Here is a 16,998-nt window from a genome sequence, read left to right as displayed (position 1 = left end):
AGAGACGTCCTCGGACAAACGCTGGCTCTTCAGCTTTGAAACGGAGATGAGCACCGGCCCCTAGAGTCGGAAACGACTAGCACGCATGTGCGGGGGAACCTTTACCTTTACCTAAGTTATCATTAAGGAATGCAAGGTATCGCTGACTTTTGACAACCAAGACATTTTATGACTCAATAATATTTGAACTATCATTCCTATTGTAATAAATTAAGAACATCAAATACAATGAGATATATTGATTGTGTATAAAGAGAGAACCAATGAAATAGGATAAATAAAGATAAAACAGTTCCTAGTTTATTATGTATAGAAAGAGATTTCCAGAATTTACAAAGGCCCACATATTTCATTCCAGGAATAATTTCATTTGAAGTATTTGCCAATATTTCAGATGTTTTTCTTTGTACCTATATAACTTTCTATGTATTTATATATGTGTATGTATATATACACACATACCTATACACACACATATAATTTTATAAACACACACACACATATAGGGGCACGCTGGTGTGCACACACATACATACGTACAATGGAAGACTTAGCTTTATTTTTCTGATATTGTCTATGTTCCTGTGCAACCAACAATTTCAAATTCACACTTGCAAATACCATGCACAAATAAGTTCGCCTTTTCATAATGTTTCACAGGAAGAATAAAAAATATTATATTTTTAAAGAATTCAGCTGAATTGTAATTATTGATGATAGCAGTAAATATGACTATACATCCAGGTTCATGGGCCATTGATCCATATAATATATTCTGAATTACAATCTTAAAAAGAATAGTACCCTAAGCTATTCTTAAAATGCCTTTTTAAGCAATTTCCCCCACCCATCCCACTCTGTTTATAACAGAATATAGTATACCTCAGTTCCACATCAAAAAGGATGTGCTGTAGGAAAAGTTACATTTTAATTAAAAAAGTACATGTATAAATCAAAAACCTATGTTAAATATTTAATACTCTTCAACCAACATTAACAGTTTGTATGTAATAATTTACACTTATGATTTGTCATACAGATTTTTCAGCAGCAAATTAAAATTTTATGTTTTACATAGATGAGCTAGAAGTATACCCACTCTCACTATATTATAGTGGTGGGCACATACGTTTACTGTTGCCAGTTAAATCTCTATGATATAGGAGGAAGCAATCATAGACTCATTGTCCAGGTGTCACAGTGCTTTTGCATGGCACACACAAACAAAAAATATTTTTTAAAAAGAAACAGAATGTGCAGTTCAGTTAATTAACTCCTGAGGTTTGTGTAAAGTAAACAAATTGAACTGGATGCATCGTACCCATCTACTGGGGAAGAAGACTGAGGTCCTAGTTGTGATACACAAAACCAAGTGTGGATACCCATGAATTGAAAGAAGTTTTTCTGAGGTTGTATAGGTCATCATTCTGAGAAAAGAAGAAAGAAATATTATTAATGTACTTGTAATGCATAAATGTATACAAGTTTATAATTAAATTTCTCATAAATACATAGATAAGTTTACAATTCCTATAAATATAAGTCATGGAATATTTTCTGAATGAGAAAAAATACAGTAGATAACATATAACCAATTTATATATAACATGATGAGAAAAACCGAACAAACCATATTGCATAGCTTTATATATGAATCCAGACTATTTACGAAAACTGCCACAATATTCATATAGCTTGTTTAGGATGTTATAAGAATTAATATTGCAATAGTTATGATCTGCACTCACAAAGCAGATCCATCCTAAATTATGTCACATTATATTACATTACATGATTTAATGAATCTAATCAGAGTCCTCTTTGTGGGGGAGATGGGTGGTTTTAGAAATGTGAGAAATAAATAAAGGAAAGATAGGTAGCTTCAGGTTGCAGAAACTCTTGAACTTCAAAGTTTCAAAATGAGCAGAAGAGAACAGTAGACAAGGACTATGCATATCACATTTAGGTGGGGGGGAAAAAGACGCCGAATTTAAGATACTACTTCTCCAAGGACTAGAACAGGGGTCGGCAACCTGAAAAAGGAAAAGAGCCACTGGGAACCGGTTCCATCAGACATAAAAAAAGGGGGAGCCGCGTGCGTGCATCCATGCACGTGCATGCGCAAAAAAAACGTTTTGCGCATATGCGGACGCGTGCGGTTGCCATTTATTTTATGTGTGATGGAACCAGTTCCTGGTTGCGCGACGGCGATGGCCCGTTTGCAGAGCTACCGCCTTCGGCAGCCTGCAAACGTGCCGCGACAGCTTTCTCAAAGAGCGGCGCTGCTGCCCGTTCGCGCGGAGGTACGCGTGCACCTCTCCAAAGGTTTGGGGAGGTGCACGCGCACCTACGGTCGTTCGGAGAAGTACGCGCGCACCTCTCGGAATGGGCAGCGGCGCCGCTTCTTGGGAAAGCTGCCGCGGCCCGTCTGCAGAGCTTTCCCAAAGAGCGGCGCCGCTGCCCGTTCGCGCGGAGGTGCGTGCGCACCTCTCCAAAGGTTTGGGGAGGTGCGCGCACACCTCCGCCCATTCAGAGAGGTGCATGTGCACCTCTCCAAACGGGCGGTGCCACTCTCCATTTGGAGAGGTGCACGCGCACCACTGCCCGTTCGAAGAGGTGCGCGCGCACCGGGCGGCTGGGAGCCGCAGGAGATGGCTCAAAGAGCCGCATGCGGCTCCGGAGCCGCGGGCTGCCGACCCGTGGACTAGAAGATGGGGAACAGTGAATTAACTATAAATACAGCCAAAATTCCTATGCAATGTTCAGATTTCCCATCTTATCAACCTACAGCTGCCAATTTCAGCTGAAACCAATCCTGAAGATTTTCCCTTTTCCCTTTCCAAATAAATGGTGTCCACGTCACACTTGATTATACACACATGCACACACATGCATGCGCGCGCACACACACACACACACACACACACACACACACATTTATACATACTTACAAGAAGCCACTTTAAAAAGGGTGACTTGAGAATCAGGAGAAGAATTAATAATTACTCAAATGATCTGCCTATGGAAAAGGTACCATATTAACTGGCCTCCATCAGCATTATCGTAAGTTCCTTGCTCACAGACATGGAAATTATGTTCATATATTGAAAGAGTTAACACATAAACACACCCACACCTCTCCATAACTATGGGTCAAGAGAAGATAGCAGGGAAACGAAGGGGAAAAAGTGGGGGACAGCAATGCTAGATGGAGAGGAAGAGAAAAATTAGAATCATATGTTTGGAAGGAATCTTGGAGATCTTCTAGTCTACCCCAGGACTGGAATTCTCATATTATCCAAGACAACTGGATTGGTCAGCAAATGATAAAAAAAGCATTAAGAAGAATTATACTTCCTATGGGAGACTTTCTCAAGCACTCGCTAATGAATGAGTATGTGAATGGGCAATGTGGTTGGCCCTAAGTTTTCAAAGCATCTATACCTTTCAATAAAGATAAGATGCAATCATGTGTACTTTCTACCCAATCCTAGAGTAAATAGGACATTTAGGGGGTGACAAAAATTGCATGGAAGACATTAATTCTGAGGAGATAAATATTGTGAGCTGAACATACTTTTTTAGTTTCTGTCTAAAATCATTAACAAGTATTTTAGTAAACAAGTAAAAGAGTCCTTGGACAAAGAAAGTACAGTAAATGTATAAATTAATGTAATTATATGAATACCTACTACACTCATTTGATAATATTTGTCTTATTTTGCTACTTTCTTCCAATCTCCATAATGTTAATCAAGGTGTGGATGAGTTTCAGGAGGCAAGATTCAAAGCTAAGCATTGTGGATCTATAAAACTACTACAGAAATCATTGTTCCAATAACTGCACAAAAATTATCAAGATGATAAATGCAAATAAAGATAACCAGGACAAGCAACAAGTGCTGTTGCTTGTGTAATGATATTATTCATCTTTTTTTGTGTAATGATATTATTCATCTTTTTTTTTCTAGTCCTTGGAGAAGTAGTATCTTAAATTTGGCGTCTTTTTCCCCCCCACCTAAATGTGATATCCATTTTGCCTTGTCTCCATCCTTCTTCCTCTTTTATTCTCCAACAAATAACTGGAATTCTGTGTTTCTGGTCAATATTCATTTTTCGCTGTTTTGTTTGGAGTATTCCTTTATCACTGTTTAGGTTATGCCTGAATGTGCTAAACCAAAAATCATGTTTAACAAATAATGGCTGTAAACATGATATAAGTCCAACCACATTACAGACTTCTGTATTTCTTCAAATCTTCAAATGTTTGCCATTTTAATTTACTGTACTGTAGGTGAATGTTATTAATATTTTGTAGAATGAGCTCAATTTAAGAGTACACATAATTCCTTTTTAGTCAGAAAGCTATCCTGAAGTCCTTTGTTAAATGAAAGAACCAAATTTCTGTTTGGTAGATGAGGGTATGATGCTGGGATTATTTTAGAGATTTTACAGAGGGACACATTATAATATCTGAAGGAACTGTCCACAATTCAGCTTGGTTTTTTTACTGTTCTGTTATTAATATGTTACTCCTTTCAATAGAGATATGTAAGGATTGAAAGGATTGTCTGTGCTACATACATTTATTTGCCCAAGAAATCAAATTTATTCTGTGTGGTTCTTCACATGAACTGGAAGCCTGTGTGGTATAGCATGAAGGATTTCAAAAGAATTTTCTTGCAGATCTTCTCTACATTTACAACTTCCTTCTGAAGCCTCTTACCAATCTACAGGGGAGTTCCGCTTAGAACAGCTATATGAAACTTAATATAGAGTCACAGCTTTAAACTATGTTGATCCTAAAATTAGACAGTGCTACCATACTTCATTAAAAGGGCCAGTGACAACGAAATAAATTGCCTCATTTAAACTGGGAAGGGTTTACTTTTCATATTTGGCTGTTTTCCAAAACTGCTGAATGAAGAGTTTGGTGCAAGAACAAACTGTACTCAGCATGTTTTTAACCTGGGATGAATATGTTATCAAAGCGATAGAAAGTGAAATGGAGGGTTTTGCCATACATGTCAAACCCTGTTGCTTTAATGTATTTTAAATAGATAAAAGCAGTGTTAATTATCAAAGAAAAATACATCAGGCATTTTGCTTGAATAGCTCAACTCTCTAATCATGATAAAAAGAAGAAAGTTATGAGAATACAAAATTAGCAATTTTTCTAATTCTTTTTTCTTTAAAAAATCATATTCAATGTCATTTATTATTTACACAAAAGGCTATTCAGATCCACACTAGATTTTTTTCAACCTATTAGAGTTGTTGAACTTTCATTTATAGAATCAACTAGCTAATATGGGCACAGACTGGAAAATTCCCACCTACATTATCATTAAAACAGAATCCTGATGACCTAAATTTTGTTTGTGTGAATATTCTGGGAGAAGGCTTTATGGTATCCATAGCAGAACATCCAGATTCAACCATAGTTCCATTCCATACAGCATTAACCTTGTAAACTCTCAGGCTTCCTCCTTCTGTTATGTATTCAAGATAGACAGTATTTAATATTTTATTGTTATGTATATGTAGGGGTTAGGGTCTATACATATGTTGTTTATAGTATGTTTTAGGTGTGTGTCATGTATGTGTTTCACTTTGAGAGCAGGCAACTAAATTTCATTTTTGATATGTGCTGTTGTGCCCACAGTAAAAAAATGACAATAAAGATGATCTTATCTTATCCCTCAAGTTTTGAGATTAATATTCTAAAAAGATAGATAGAAGCCATGAATATATTGCACATATTATAAATTGTGAATATTCAATGACACAGCTCAGGCCAATCTCTAGTATTTCTAGAAAATTAATCTCACATTCATGAACTATGTAACAAGATAAATGTCAAGATCTTGACATTGTTAGATAATTTGCCTTACTGTAGATAAGATAAACTACACTGCAGAACATGGAAATTAAGTCATATATTTCTGCCAATCCCAGAGTTTAAATGTAAAGGTTCTTTTTCCAGGTTCTTTTGATTAACAGACTTTGGGCACTTTTTTCTAAACCTTGACATTAGAATCTATCTGGTCCTCTATGATCTGAGTAGCACTGGATCCCACCTCACCAACTCCAGGTCTTACTCAGGATATTCTGAGCTCTAAAGCAACTAATTGTGGTCTCTAGTAAGCAGGTACAAGATTTGTTCACAAAGCTATCAGTGAAATCATCAACAACAAAAGAAACTTGGATGTTTTAATTTTTATTTAAATCATGCAAGATTTCAAAAAAGAGTAAAGAATCAAAATGGGATAGCTCAGTCTTATGCAATATTTTCTTAATGTTTCTAGACTAAAGTTGCCACAATATTATTTATGTCTTTTTACTTGTTCAGGGAAACTGCTACTCATTTATAATTAGAAATACAATACAAGATAGCCAGATTACAGTAAGATTGATCGTGATTGAAATAGGGTTGGTAATCTGTGATAAAGCCTAAAAATATAGGAGACAGCACTTTAAAACTTTATTCAAATTTGTCCTTTTTACTAATTGTTACTTCTTCAAATTATTTTAAAACCTCTTTTTCGCTTTCAAAGTCCACATTCTGGATACAGAGGAGAGTTAGATATATGATATGAGAGAGTTTACAAGAAGGCAGGATATATTAAATAGATAGAAAAATAGGAACCACTACGGTGAGAAGGTAACAGCGTTCCGTGCGCCTTTGGCGTCTAGTCATGCCGGCCACATGACCACGGAGACGTCCTCAGACAAGCGCTGGCTCTTCGGCTTTGAAACGGAGATGAGCACCGGCCCCTAGAGTCGGAAACGACTAGCACGCATGTGCGGGGGAACCTTTACCTTTACCTTTAGATGATATATAGAGATGATGGATGGATGGATGGATGGATGGATGTCACGTTGGCATTAATATTTTTAAATATAGCTACTTCTCATGAGTAACAAGATATCTTTCTGCTGATAATATCATTGCATAGTTTTGCACTAAAAATCCTTATGAAATTTGCCACACTAACCATTTGTATTCTTCTGGGGAACCTAATAAAAGACTAAAGAGAAATCAGTTGCATAAGAATTATTTTAGATGAACTTTTCCAAGCTAGCTCCTTCCATGTGTGTGGGAACAGCAGAACCTAAATTTAGCAGAAAATCTTGAGCCAAGTTGGCAAGGAGATTTCTAAGAGTGTAGTCCCAATATATCGAACAAATTAAATATGACCAGTTATTGGAAGATCAATAGTTATTCATATTCACCAGAATGTGATCAATATATTGAAATGACCCCTTGGCTAATAGAAAAATTCTGAAAGCTCAGCTAGTTTTAACAGTATTTAAGAGTATCAGAACAACTACAGAACAATGTAGACTCAAATTTACTCACAGACACAATATTGCATTCATACACCAGAATATTCATGTGTTTATATGACATTACCATTTACTGAATGCTAACTGGGAAATTGATCTGAAATTTAAATGACTTAAAATGCATTATTTTTTAAAAGGGAAATTTCTTTCCTCATTAAATCTAAATATTTACACTGAAAGAAATCATATAGAAATTCTTTTTAATTAAGTTTGAAACAAAGAACAATAAAATTCTCCCTTCTACTCCACATGTTCTTTTTTACCCTTTTTCTTTTCCTAGTTTCCCACTATTTTTATTTTCCTTTGAATTTTATATTCTGATAAACTAATAAAATTAATAAACCAATAAAATTCTCAGTTTTTAAGTCAGCATTTGGATATCCCAATTGTTTTTTATCAACAAAAATCAATGCTGCCTTAACAACATATAACATCATGTACAAGACTTTTAAGGGTGTTTTTTTTAAATTCCAATATGTTGTGGTGTCATTAAAATGACTGACATCATCGCTGGCAGCTTCAAAACTGGGTAAACCATTTCCCACTCACCACAGGATTTAAACTGGATTCTCCAATAATAGGTGCTTGCAATTTATTTTATGGAAATTTATGGAAATAATTGGTAATGCGAGAAAACTGCACTTGAACAAAAAAACTAAAATAAAAAACCAAAACTTCATTTATACAAAGTATCTTTGACGAATAGTGTCTGTTCAACATCTCCTGCAAAACGCATGCAGAAAGCATTGTTGCTCCCCATTTTCAAAGTTGTTCAACAGGAGGGTGTGACATTCATGACATAGTTCCCGCTACTGTTGCAGAATATATATATTTAAGATAATCATGTATTCAATAATGAAAGGTTGATTTTCTTTTCTTATAGTTTCTGAAAGATCATAAACATTTGAGCAGTACAAAATAAGTTATAAGAAATCAACAAAATATGTTGCTTATTTTTAAGGACTGAATTTGTGCTGAATTTCACCAATGTTATATTATAAATCTAACCTTTTTCAAAATCATACTATAGAATGGGCTATTCAAATAAAAAAACATTAGCTATCTTACTTCTATAACTGCTTGTCAAATGGCAATGCAACGGCTGTACCTAAATTCAGCAAGCAGCACATCAAAGGTTCATGAAAACCATGTTCTATCAGTACTTCCAATTTAAATTCCACTTTCCTCTTGGTCTTTGCAAAACAATCTGGTCTCATAACATTACAAAAGTCTGTTCCTATCAAGCAATGATCCTACCTCAACCAAACTTTATACCATCTGAATCCACTTTGAAGCTCAAAAAGAGAGGGAGAATTGTTCATATTGTGCAAAGCTTTGAGGTAAACAGAAATACTGAGAAGAAATTCACAAATATATCCAACAAATAAACATATGATAACATATATAAACAGTTCAAATGTTTATAGAGCTGTTTTCTCCTATTCAAATAAGTCTCTTTTCTGTACAAGCATATAAGCTTTTTGGTTTTATTACCAAAATATTTTGAATTTCAATAGAATTAATGCAGAAGCAGCAAGGTATTATTTAATCAGCTCACACAACAGTCAGTTGCACCTTTATCCCTACACTTTTATAAATCTGAATTTGCCTTCCTATTAACCTTTCAAAGCCAATTGTGATATCAAACGTATATTGTGATACGAATTTTAAAGGAAAGTAAAAACTCTTCCCATACTGCATTTTGCTGAAAATAGACAGCTTAAGAGTTTAAACCAAATAGATGGGGGGGGGAAACGTTCCGAAGAGGTTGACTTGAACCCAGCCACACATAAAATTATAAACCATTTGATTTTTTAAATGATATTCTGAATCTTAAATCTATGTGAATGTGAAATCAGAGAAATTAGTAACATTACATTATGTGGTATTAAGGAGTTCCTCTTTTTTGATAGTTACTAAAGAATAAAGTTTTAGTGTTTTAAGTAAGCTACAGTAATAACAATTGTGTTATAATTTTAAAGCACATTTAATGCACATTAATTTTGTCTGTCTTGCATTAGCGTACTGGATACAAATTATACTGACAATCGTTGATGAATGATGTTTCAACTGAAAATTTTCTGAGATTTTAAAATTAATTTAATGCATTTCAGTATCTGAAAAAAAGATTTAAAAGATATGTCTTTAATTTTAAAGGACACTGTCACAGCATATATACTGATATCTTTGAGTTACATTTCAAATACTTTAAATTAGATTTTATATTTAAATTTATTATGAAACTTGCTAGACTAGACATCTTAAATATTTAAGGCATATTACATCAGTCACAAGCTGCAACATTATTTTACCTATCTGTACTATAAGCTTTTTTGCTCAAAGCCAAGGCAGATGCAGATTTATAGCAAAAATAAAGAGAAATACATCCATTGCACCATCATGAACAGATGCCAACTCCCATCACAATGCATTTAACAAATGTTAAAACTGTAGTAACCCAACATATAATTTCTTTTAGAGAACCAGAATAACCAACACTGCACTATTAACAGAGCAAATGTGTTTAGTAGTTGACAAGTATGTGTATCAGTATTTCATTAATTGCCAAACTAAAGAGAAGATTGAGAAACAAGCAAATTATTTCTTTCATTTATCACAAATACTAGTTGCATCACATCTTATATCCAAGTTTTATTAAAAATTTGTGGTTGTTACTAACCTTCTTCTTGCATTACCTTTTTACATGTAATAGTAATGTAATGGAATCTCTTATAAATGATCAAGTTATAAAAAAACCTATAAAAATCAGAAAAAATATTTCATAGAAGAAGAAAATGTAACTGAAGCCTACATTTAGGAGTTTACAGTATCTACAGCAAATAATATTAAAATTATTACACGTGACAGTGATGTCATCACACAGTGATATAATTTATCTGAAAAGTTGGTTTCCAATGTCTGACATGATGCAGTACTTGAGTATTGAATCATAATGCACATTTTGTCTGCCTACTCATTGCAAATACCGATGCAAGGAGAACGATCAAGGGCACAACCAATTGAGTTCCTATATTATGATAATTTAGTTTACTAAATTATGGTTCATGAAATTTAATGGATTTACACCACCATTATTCATTAACCATGGTTTAAAATCACAGTTTCTGGTTTCACATAATTCTCCAAGTCAAAACTTTCATTATTCAATTATCTAGAACAGGCATGTCAAACTGCCGGCCCATGGGCCAAATGCGTCACACTGAAACCGCGCCCACCCCATTGCCAGCAATGGGGGAAAAATCACAATACGTGGCATCGCAAATTTGACATGCCTGATCTAGAATAAATGAAATCTGGAAAATTTACACACACACACATGCGCGCGTGTGTGTGGGGTGTGTGTGTGTGTGTGTGTATAGCTATTTCGAGCTATTTAGCTCTCATCATCTAGCTATACTAGTCTTCCTTTAACTCTTTGTCAGTAAAATTTAACATACACACAGTTCGTTTTAACTACATCTGCCTGCAAAACACTCCTAGATTGAGGCTGAAAGGCAGATTACTCTGTCCCATATTTGGGTAGACTGGGTGCTCTGTCAGATACTTAATATATATACATACAGATTGCAATCTTCCATATTACACTGTGTTAAATTATATTTTTTTTACATCTACCTTTCTATTTAATCCAATGTCCTGATCAAAATAGAAAAACTAGTGCTTGGACATTATTAATTCCCTAGTGTGAGAATCCTCTTCTCATCCAGTCTCCAAGTTAACACCAGTCTAGTCTAGTCTGCTGCCCTTGACAATTGATACAAGAAAATGTTAAAGGGAGATCAAAGGTATTTAAAAATATTTTAAAAAACTATGGAAAACAAAAATTTACAACTTTCAGTTTCTGTCAAGTAAAGTTCTTCAGCAGGGTCATAATCTTAATCCAAATCTCAACTATTTCATATAAAATAGCTGTCTCTGTAACTTGGAATTAAAGAATGCTAGAGAAATTAGTGAAAAGTTAAAAATGCATCTATAATAACCTTGGGTGTGTTTTACAACAATATTATTATAGTTTCTTCTAGTGAACAATAACACTAGCCTTCTCTTAGCTGATAATAAAACAGGCACTGATTCAAAAATGCAGATGTCAAATAATTTTATTACAAGAATTAGAAAGTCATTAAGAAAGAATGCCAGACTGAGAATAAAATGCAAGCCATACTTAGGTCCAATATTTACACCATTTTTCCCCACCCATATAGTACACTGATAAGAAACCTCACACTTTTGGAGAAGTAATAGTTGCAATCTGTGCCTTCTTATTATAATAGACTATTCTAGTCTTGGCTGTTTCTGGCCTTGCAAGAATGGGTTATCACAAATATGCTGTTATTAATTCCTCTCAGTTGTGGAAATCCATAAATACAACTACTGTCACTGATTGCTTCCTTCTCCCCACTTCAGATTGATACATGAGAGAAACCTACTTGTGTCAATATTGAAATATTTAATAAAAACTATGGATTCATAGTAATCCCTGCACAGTTAGTACTGATAAAAATAGAAGCTAATTTAATATGTGAAAGGAGGTAGTTTAAACATTCACAGATTGTTTTTGTGAAAACGTATCTCCTACAAATTGAACGTAGATTCTTGGATTATACCCAGCATAAAGAACAGTTTACGTCATCTGAAATTAGTACCAGTCTCTTTAGATATCAGCACATTTCTTTTTTTAAAAAAAGTTGAGCTTTTTACTGTTGTGCTTCAGCTAGCACAAAAGCCATACACAGATTTGAGGATTATGGGAACTGAAACATATTATATAAAGAAAGTCAAGGCTGGTGAAATCCTGCGACATAAACACTAATCAATGCTGTTCTATAAAATAATCATTTTCAAGATTAACAAAATAAACAGGAGTCAATAACGTAATAAAAGGACAGCTTGCAATTTATGAAAACAAACCTGATAAATGTGTTATATGCCAAACACATTGCTGTTCTGTGTGACTATGAGGAGGTGAGGAATTCTTTACCCATTATGACAATCTTCTCTGACCCAATGCTTCCAGAAGAATTGAATTAGAACTCCAATCTGAAGAACATCAGGTTGAAAAAATCTGCCCTATAATTAAATAACTGGAATATTTTTTTAAAAAAAATATTTTCAAGGAGTACCGATCATTGTCAGCTGTACAGAATACAACTAAAAACTTTATTACAATTTTTTCTTCCATTAATAAATCCTTATTGACAGCTTTTCACATATTCTTGGTTATTTATTCCCATAGTGAGCTCTCCACCATGAAATAAATTTCAGAGGTTTACCTTATGCAGCCGGTGTGAAATGTTACAAAAGCAGAGAAAACCTATTTAATAATTCCTGAATGTCTGTTCCCAGGGGGGGAATATGTGTTATGGTTGAGGGGGCATTTCATGTTTCAAAATAGTTGAGGTGGTTTGTGCACTTCGCAAAGTATTCACCTTGATTGAGGAGTGTAGAACGTGCTACTACTGTGTTTCCCCGAAAATAAGATCTATCCTGAAAATAAGACCTAGCTTGATTTTTATATGTGTGCCCAAAATAAGCCCCACCACAAAAATAAGCCCTAGTTTTGGCGTGAAGTGCATGTGTAAAAAACAAGCTGGGTGGAGGTGGGGGGGTTGTACTGCCCCACGTGCCCCACACCTGCTTACCTTTCCTCTGCGAGCTGCATTGGTTACCAGTTGTCTTCCGGGTGAGGTTCAAGGTCTTAGTGATGGTTTTTAAGTCCTTACATGGCATGGGTCCGGAATACCTCGGGGACCACCTGCTGCCGGCGTCGACTCCCCTCCGCCCCGTGCGTTCCCACAGAGAGGGCCTCCTCAGGGTGCCTCCAGTCAGAGAATGTCGGCTGGTGGCCCCCAGGGGGAGGGCCTTCTCTGTGGGCGCTCCGGCTTTGTGGAATCAGCTGCCGGTTGAGCTCCGGATGGCACCGGATCTCCGCTCCTTCCGGCGCGGGTTAAAGACCCATTTATTTGAACAAGCTGGCCTGGCCTGATGGGGAGTTATTTAGGGTTTTAATATTTATATATATTTTCTATTGTTTTTACTGTGGGCAATAATTTAATTCTTTTTTAACTTTTGTATTTTTGTAGTTTTATGATATGCCCTGTTCACCGCCCTGAATCCTTCGGGAGAAGGGCGGTATAAAAATTTAATAAAACTGAAACTGAAACCTTAGGACCACTGCAGCCAGGCCTCCCACAACCCGACACCTGTTGTCTTGCTTTGTGAGTTCTTCTGCAGCCACTTGCATGCCACATGACACATCATGTGCTGCTGCCGCCAGTTGCAGCATGAAGCCATGATGCTCATCGCACCAATCATGCTGGTGTTGCGGTTGTGGCTAGAAGCCATAATGCTCATCACCCCAATTGCACCACTGCCAGCGGTCGCAGCTGGAGGCTTAGAGACTTGTCGCCCCAATCGCACTGGTGCCACTGCTTGTGGCAGTAGGCCATGCAACATATTGCACCAATTGCGCCACTGCCGCTGCTTGTAGCTGGAGGCCACATAGCTCATCACACTGCTCGCACACACAATCAGCACAATGAGCCTGGTGCCTCCAGTTGAAAGCGGCAGCAGCAGCACGATAGGAGCAATGAGCATCACAGCCTCCAGCCATGACCAGTGAGTGGCACAATTGGCACGATGCACTGCATGGCCTGCCATGGCTGGAAGCCATGCCACAATTGGGTTGCCGAGCCTCATAACCTCTAGCAGTGGCACGATGAGCCTCATGGCTTCCTGCCACAACTGTTGGCAGCACATGATGTGCCATGTGGCGTGCAGCGACAAGCAGCCGCAGAAGAACTCACACAAAGACACAACAGGTGTCGGGACATGGGAAGCCTGGCTATAGCAGTCCTAAGGTGAGACATCCCCCCAAGATAAGACCTGTTACCTCTTTTGAAGGCAAAAAATATTTAAGACCAGGCTTATTTTAGAGAAAACATGGTAATACAAAATATATTTTAATTTTTCTCATAAATTAAGCAGGAAGTTTCCACATTACCCCTGCTATAACTTTCATGATACAGACAGTACATCTAAAGCTTATCAAGTTATTTTAATGTAACAAATGTGTAATACTGAAACAAAATTGGTATAAGAGAATGCATCCTATTAACTTCAGGAGCATGTGGCTACATTTTCAGTATCTTTTGCTTTTCCTCAGTTTAATTGATGAATTCTCAGGAAAACAGTATTTATTAAACTCTTGAAAAGCTACCCATTCTACTTTATAATAGTAAATGTCATCTGATTTCTATTACTCCATTTGTATCCAACTTGCATACATTTTCAAACTGGAGTTTCTTAGCAGATTTTATTAAAGGTACTTAAAAATTGCTGAGCCAGATAAAAAAAACATTACACAACTCATTTGAATCTTTTTATTCTTCTAAGTATCACTGATACAATAAAATTTGGATATATTATTTTTTTGTAGAATATGGCCTATTAGTATAAACTTTATAACTTGTTGAATTAGAGGTAATGCCTCTAAATTCTGGTGAAGAATATTTCTTGCTGCTGTAACTAAGTCTACCCACATTTCTCTCTCTACCCTTCCACCTTTCCCAGCATTAGAAAGCTATGTCTTTATATAAAGTGTACAAAGTATGATAATTTGAGCCTGGCCTTTGTTCATTTCTTTGTTAGAGTAGCTCTAACGCATATTTTAGTTTTAATATATTTACTAAATTTATAGCCAACCTATATACCAGCAGGTTAGATGTAGCTGCAGGGGAGTGACTGGCTTGGTAATGTCATAGCTAGATAGTGCTTTTAACTCAGAATTTTGTCAATCCTACCATGTTTCCCCGAAAATAAGACCCAATCAGATAATAAGCCCTAGCCTGATTTTTTTAGTGTGCTCCTACTATAAGCCTTGCCCCCAAAATAAGCCCCAGTTAAGATCATGATTAGCCTTGATGGGATGGGCATGGCCAGCACAGGAGGCAGTGAGCACGCAGGGGGTGACAGTGTCCGGCAGCAACCACAGCCCACACAGTGCAGGTGAGTCCTAGTGCTGTGACCACCAGGTCAGCCCTCCAAGCAGGCAAAAATAGAGGCATGGAGGGTCACGAGCATCCCGCAGCCAGCTGCCCACTCCATCCTGTCTCTCAGATTGCCCACGGCTGTGACGGGACATGTAGGCAAGTGGCACATTCGGATCACATGCCTCCCCCTATGCCTCTGCCTCCACTTACTGCTTGGACAGGTAATCAACTCACCTGCATTGCACGGGCTGCGCAGCACCAGAGTGCATTGGCCCTTGTCGCTCGACACCTCTTGTTCATGCACCAGGGGGTGGGGCAGATGGGCCTATCACCCTGATACCATTTTTTCCTGAAAATAAGCCCTAATACGTCTTTTGGAACAAAGAAATATAAGACAGGGTCTTATTTTTGGGGAAACACAGTATATGCTAAGCACTATACCACACTGGTCTTGTGTGACTGATTTAACTTAATCCTTTCTCAGAGTTAAAGCTAAGACTCCTCTCTGACCAGCTAGCAGCTAAAAGAATATCAATCTTTATGAAGATGAAAGAATAAAAGATAAAGATGAAGAGATTAAGAAGTCCTTTAAAATGCAAGAAGGCAGAAAATTAGCAAAAAGAGCTGTTACGGATATGTAACAAATACACACAAATGCTTACAGGGTCATGATTAAGGGAATGCTTCTGCCTATTTCATAATATGAAACTGAGAGTTGGATATGTCAAGAGAAACATTAAAAAAAAGTGAGACACTGATATAAAAGGCCAACCAAAATTATTATGCAATTAGGACTGCTCTATCTAGCAAGAAAATATAAAAGTTGGAGGTATTTCGAGAAGAGGCAAGTACGGAGGACCAGGATAGATACAGCAAATTAGGTATTAAGTTTGATGGTAAGTGTTTTTGCTTCAAGAACTGGAAGTTAGTAAAATTGTATTATTAAATATTTGGAATATTATTCCTAATTATTCCCATTAGGATATTATTCCTTCTATACATAACCAATCTTTGTTTTGCAAGATATAGTACAGTTGCCAGCTGAATAGTTTCTGAAGGATTAGGCAAGGATGAAGCTGTCAGTGGATATGATAATAATATCTAATATATCTGTAGCAAGAAACAATATTTCTCTGAAAACCAACTGCTGATAATATAACTAGGATTTTTTTTTGCTCATATTATAGTTATAGCATTATAAGCACCTAGTCGGACACTGTGGAAATAGAAAAGTTTTTTTGATAATAAGACTAATTTATTCCCTTATTTATCAGGAAGTTATTTTCCACAGCTTCTAAGCATCTGTGAAATCAGCATCTGAAATTAGAATATTCAGGCCAAGGATGTTATTTTGTTAGCATTCAAGGGTAATTCCAGATATATAATTCAAAGATGTACCAGGATGACATCCTGCATTTCACTATGACTGGGATCACCAGGTTCAGGGCTCAATCTAGTGAATAACCAACATGCATGAAAATGGTGCTGGAGGTCAAGAAGTCACCTACTATGGCAAAGACAAAAGGTGCATGTTTTTGAAATAGTAACATTTTGTAAAGTGATAGCAAAACCAGTCTCGAGTCTTTTTTCTTAAGAAAGAAACACATTTACATAAGTGCTTCTGTAGCTAAGCAGATGA

The 16,998-nt window shown here is 36.4% G+C and overlaps 1 protein-coding gene across 1 annotated transcript in view; it reads right to left on the bottom strand.

The window, feature by feature from the left end:
• Window positions 1-303: 303 nt before the first annotated feature.
• Window positions 304-16,998, bottom strand: part of IRS1 (insulin receptor substrate 1) — a 54,210-nt gene continuing 37,515 nt past the window's right edge. The window contains exon 2 of the mRNA XM_081329127.1: window positions 304-1,427. The gene's annotated coding sequence lies outside the window, so the exon portion shown is untranslated. The remainder of the gene's footprint in view (window positions 1,428-16,998) is intronic.

Source organism: Vipera berus (genome assembly GCF_964194415.1).
Source record: "Vipera berus genome assembly, chromosome: 5".
Lineage (NCBI taxonomy): Eukaryota > Metazoa > Chordata > Lepidosauria > Squamata > Viperidae > Vipera > Vipera berus.
The sequence above is the reverse complement of the archived record's forward strand: the minus strand, read 5'-3'. Positions and strand labels throughout refer to the sequence as shown.